Genomic DNA, 5,831 nt, shown 5'->3' on the forward strand with positions numbered 1-5,831 from the left:
GGGAGTACGTACTCCCACTTCTCATATACCACATAGATGAATCTTTTATACCACTTTATTATTTTTAATCTATTTCATTAGTAATTATTAGATACCCCAAAATGAGTTCCATGAAAAAATTCATGTGAGTCTACATATTTTTAAATGTTTGCGTATATATTGATGTGTTTGTACGTGAAAAAGGTATATTACAAAAAGTACATCGCAGATGATATTTTTTCAACAAAACTCGTATTGGGATATTTTAGAATATTTAATGAAGTATATTGAGAATAATAAAGAGGTATAATTAATGCGTATATGAGGTATATTGAGAATGGGAGTACATACTCCCAGGAGTACTGTGACGTCCTCGATTCAATCGTACACTAATCATACACGCAAATGTGTACGATCAAGATCAAGGACTCACGGGAAGATATCACAACACAACTCTAGACACAAATGAAAATAATGCAAGCTTTATATTACAAGCCAGGGGCCTCGAAGGCTCGAATACATAAGCTCGAATACACAAGAGTCGGCGGAAGTAACAATATCTGAGTACAGACATGAGTTAAACAAGATTGTCTTAAGAAGGCTAGCACAAAAGCAACAACGATTGAAAAGGCAAGGCCTCCTGCCTGGGAGCCTCCTAACTACTCCAAATCGTCAGTGGTCTTCAAGCAGTAGTAGGCATCCTCCGGGTAGTAGTAGTCATCGGTGGCGTTGTCTGGCTCCTGGGATCCGTCATCTGGTCGCAACAATCAGGTATGGGGAAAAAGAAGTAGCAAAGCAACCGTGAGTACTCATCCAAAGTACTCGCAAGACTTACTTCAGATCTAAACTAAGTATGCATCTGTATCAAACGAATGGGTTGTATCTGTGGACTAAACTGCAGAATGCCAGAATAGAGAGAAGGCCTAGTCCTATCAAAGACTAGCATCTTCTGGAAACCATCATCTTGCAGCAACAGGAGGAAGTAGTGTAGTATAAAGTAAAGTAGCAGAAATGTTATTAAACTCGGCCAGAGATCCTTTCTCGACTCCCTGCGAGAAAGCAATCCCAGAGCCATACTATCCAGTCATCATCTCATATCCAAGTCTCATCTCAAGTATCCAGTTCTAGTTGTATCGATCGGGATACAACTCCAAGTGTCCGTTACCATAGGACAGGCTATCGATAGTTGTTTTCTTCCCTGCAGGGGTGCACCAACTTACCCACCACGCTCGATTAACTCTGGCCGGACACACTTTACTAGGTCATGCCCGGCCTCGAAAGATCAACACGTCGCAGCCCTACCTAGGCACAACAGAGAGGTCAGCACGCCGGTCTAAATCCTATGATGCAGGGGTCTGGCCCCATCACCCTTTGCACACCTGCACGTTGCGAACGCGGCCGGAAGCAGAACTAGCCCCCTTAATACAAGAGCAGGCTTACGGTCCAATCCAGCGCACGCCGCTCAGTCGCTGACGTCACGAAGGCTTCGGCTGATACCACGACGTCGAGTGCTCATAACTATCCCCGCGTAGATGGTTAGTGCGTATAGGCCAGAGGCCCCTCAGATTAAATCTCCAAATCGTAGTGGATTAGGAACGCGCGGTAACGAGCAGAGACTCACGATCGATGTGACCCCGTCGCCCCGTCTCGAGTACTTGCAGCAAGGGATAAGAATGCCCGGCCACGCCTCGTAAGTATCTCGTGGGCACCTTCCAGGTCAACCCGACTCCACATCACTCGCAATTAAGCTCGCGCGGGTACCACTCAGGGTCAACCCATCTTTAGTCACATGGTTCAATGCAAAGTCATAGTAACCATAGTAACTGTGTGTCTAACACCAAGGGGAAAACCCGAGGAATCACCCCCGGTGAATTCCACTCGATGTTGTCATCAAGGTGAACGTAAGAGGATCCACCCTCGAGGTTCACGTTTAATGGGTTGCACGACAGAGCCGTAACGGAAGTGGTTAAGGAGGAAATCACCCTCGATGACCTCGACTGTAAAGCTACACTACGGAGATCCCATCAGGAGTGATGTAAGAGGTTCCACCCTCGACACTCGATGGTAACTCTGTAGAGTCGTACAACTAAGGGGGTGATGTGCGGTGTCGGGCCCTGGGCATCGATCATGTTGATCGAGTCATCGAACATAAAGCGGGGCAACTGGGACAAGGTGGGGGTCACTGATGGATCACTAACCAACCTATACTAAGCAGTTTAGAATAAGCAGGTAAGGTATGAAAGCAGGTAACAACAACAGGCTATGCATCAGAGTAGGATCATACAGAAAGCAGTAGCAGTTCTAATGCAAGCATGAGAGGGAAAGAAATGGGCGATATCGGAATGCTCAAGGGGGGTTTGCTTGCCTAGTTGCTCTGGCAAGAAAGAGGGGTCGTCGTCGACGTAGTCGATCACAAGGGCAGCATCGGTCTCGGGGTCTACCGGAGAGAAGAGGGGGAAGAAACAGTAAATATAAAGCAAACATAGCAAGCATAACATGGCAATAAGATGTGCCGGGTGTGACCTAACGCGGTAGGAGGTGATACCAGCGAAGGGGGAAAACATCCGGGAAAGTATCCCCGGTGTTTCGCGTTTTCGGACAGATGAATCAGAGGAGAAAAGTTGCGTGTTCACTATGCTAGGGATGCGTGGCGGACGAACGGGCTGCGTATCCGGGTTCGTCTCGTCGTTCTGAGCAACTTTCATGTACAAAGTTTTTCCATCCAAACTGAGGTTTATTTTATAACGATTTTTCAAAGTTTAATTGAATTCTTGGGATTATTATATTTAACTTAAACCGAATTGACTAAGTTAATTTTGAATAGTCAAAGGGCGGGTGTGGCCCACATGTCATAGACTATTTACCTAAACAATTAAACAAATCTAACTTATTTAAAAGGGCCTACATGTCATCTACTACTAGACTAACTTAACACTAATTAAACCTAGTAGTACTAATCTAAGCTAGGGCCGGCCACTAATGGGCATAGCCCAACCGGCCACACGCATAATGCACACATACACACACAGGAGCACACGACCATGGCCAACTGTACGCACACAAACTATGCACAACACACTCACCCACACATAGCTATGTTTTCTGCTAACAAAAGATAGCATTTTGTGATTTTCATAGAATTTAATCCATGCATCGAAAGGGTTTGGTCCAGTGGGATAAAATAGAGTTTGTCAAGTATACTTTCTACTCATATTATTTTTAGCCTTATTAACAGTTGTTTAATCTCTGTTTAGGTGCTGCCCAGGGGTTACTCATTGTAGATTTAGCAAAGCTAACTACATCTACAGTAGCTAGTAGTAGTACTCGTAGAGGAGTGGTGGCTGGGCAGAGCCGTGGCGCGGGCGCGGCCAAGCGCACTAGCGCGCGTGCGGGCGCACGGCCGGCGCGGGGCACGCAAGGGCAGCGGCCGGAGGCGAGGCGGAACGAGACGTGAACGCGGCGTCGCGAGCGGCTGCAGGGCCTGACGACGGCAACAGCAAAGCAGCAGCTGCATCAGCACAACAGCAGGCAGAGGCAGCAAGCATCTGCAGAGCAGAGTGGGCGCGGTAGATGGGCCGGGCGCGCGGCCGGAGCTGCCACGACGCGGCCCGGGTGTAGCAGGAGGGGTTGTGGGCGAGCGCGTCGATGGGCGCGGCCGTGGCGACTGCGGCCAGGGCCAGGAGCGACGACGAGGTGGGCTACGTCTTACGAGGAGGCAAGAGGGGAGAGTGGCTGGATGGTGCGCTCACCGGGCGGCTCAAGAAGGCCTGTGAGAGTTTAGTAGCGCATGAGGGTGACGGAGCGGCTCGGCGCAGCTCCGGCGAGGAAGGCGTGGTCGAGGTCGTTCCCGAGGACGCGGTCGCTCCCGACTAGTTCCAGCGGCCGGAGTCGAAGCAGAGGACGGCGCCGCACCTAGCGGACATGCTCGTAGAGCACGGTGAGGCGCGTGGGCGCCGGCGTTCACGGCCACAGTTGCGGTGGATCTGGGGGAAGAGAGGGAGGGGCGCAGGAGTGGGGGAAATATCTGGTGGGGGAAGGGGAGCTGACGAAGCCGAGGGGACTCTGCCTTATCTACTCAGTGCGGCAGCGACGCGGGGGCGGCGAGCGGGTTCGGCGAGGACAGCGGGCGCGCCTCGGTCGGCTTCCCTTGTAGCGAGGTGGAAAGCGACCGAGGGGGAAGTTGGGTCGGGCTGGCTCGGTGAGATGGGCCAAGGCCCGGGGTCAGGGGAGGCCTTTCTGTCTCTTCTATTTTTTTGTTGCATTTTCCTTTTACTTATTTTCTTTTTACTGTTTCTCTTGTTTTGTCTTAAGTAAACCCACCAAATGATTTTTGTAAATGGTAATTTTTGTCTCATAAATACCAATTTATATTTTGGGCTGACACAAAAAGTTTGGGGGCATTTGAAAATATATAACCATTTTTTTATTTCCAAAAGATTATTTTTGTTGTTTTTGGCTCACTTAATATATATTTTTGGATCAAATGGTGAGGCAAATGATGACGATTACAACATGAAAATGATCAGGGGGGATTATAGAACAATTAGAACATTTTAGTTTTAACATATGAAAACTTTTATTTTTGACTTTACTTTAAGTTTGAATTTGAACCGGTTTGAATCAAAGTGAGATTAGCAACAGTAACAGTGATGACATGTCATTATTAGAAGAGGGTTACTGTAGCTTGATTATCTGGGCGTCACAAGTACAGAAGAAGAGTCCTATATATATATATAGAGAGAGAGAAACACTATTCTGATCCTGGGATCAGAATAGTTATTCTGATCATAGCGCCTATATAGGGCTACGGGGATGTTCCCAAATTGTGAAAAAGAAATGTCAGGACCATTTGCAAAGAAAAAACGCCAGGAACGGGTCATCCCTAACATCCGCCCGCTGTTCCCCGATCCAAAAAATCCCACCGCTGCGAGCCTCCTCCCCAATCCCACCTCCAGTCTCCTTCACCGGCGCGAGCCACCGCCCGGACCCTCGCTGGCGCACTGCATCGCCACCGCGGTTCGCCAGCCTCCTTCCCCGGCGCGAGCCCCCACCCCGACCCTTGCCGACGTGCGCCTCCTACGCGCCGCCGTGGCACAGGCCTCCAACCAGGGATCCAGCCGCCATCCCCCCACGCCGCTGGCCGCCGTCCAGATCGAGCTCTACCGTCGTGCGCCGTCGTAACACATGACCCCCATCAGAGATCTAGCCGCCACCTCTCAAGCCACGGGTCGCCGCCCCGGTCCACCTCCTCGACTAAGGAGCGAGCACGCCATTCCCTGCCCTTCAACTCCGGTGGCTGCCCGTCCCGGCACCGCCCCCAACCTTTCTCTCACATAGCCGGCGGTGGCTCTCCCTTCCTCCAGCAGCCCATGCTCCTGCTGCCATGCTTGAACTGCAGGATTGTGCGACGCGGTATGAGGTAGTGGCGACTGCTTCATGGCCACTGTCAGGGCTTCGCCCCACTCCGACGACCCACTGTCTCTAGCGGCCGCCGCCGTCTAGCACTTCCCCCTTCCAGTGCATCCCGAGTCACCCCCAGCCCGCCCTGGCCACATGAGCACCTCCGCGAGGCCACCCCACCAAGTCTCTGTTCCTGGCCTTATCACCTGAGAGGCACCGTCCAACTGCGCCAACGCTCGCCGGATCACCAGACTCCTCCATAGAATGCTGAAGTTCAAGAAAAAAAGGAATTGAAGTTCAGGAAGACTAGTTTTAGTTGTTTTTGGCTACGTTCTAAACATCTTTGGTAATTTGTACCAGCCGCACACTTGGTTTAAAAAGAAGTTTCCGGAAATGCAAAATGTTGTGTAATTCCAGATCTTGCAAAATATAAATAGAAGGTGTCTCAAAAA

The 5,831-nt window shown here is 50.2% G+C and overlaps 1 long non-coding RNA gene across 1 annotated transcript; it reads right to left on the reverse strand.

The window, feature by feature from the left end:
- Nucleotides 1–435: 435 nt before the first annotated feature.
- LOC147959410 (uncharacterized) lies at nt 436–4,187 on the reverse strand. The gene is made up of 2 exons (XR_015610895.1): nt 3,729–4,187; nt 436–733 (listed from the first exon to the last, which is right to left on the reverse strand). It is a non-coding gene; the product is annotated as an uncharacterized LOC147959410 (long non-coding RNA).
- Nucleotides 4,188–5,831: the final 1,644 nt, after the last annotated feature.

Source organism: Triticum urartu, chromosome 7A, assembly GCF_056163025.1.
Source record: "Triticum urartu cultivar PI428250 chromosome 7A, HENAU_Tu73, whole genome shotgun sequence".
NCBI classification, from domain to species: domain Eukaryota; kingdom Viridiplantae; phylum Streptophyta; class Magnoliopsida; order Poales; family Poaceae; genus Triticum; species Triticum urartu.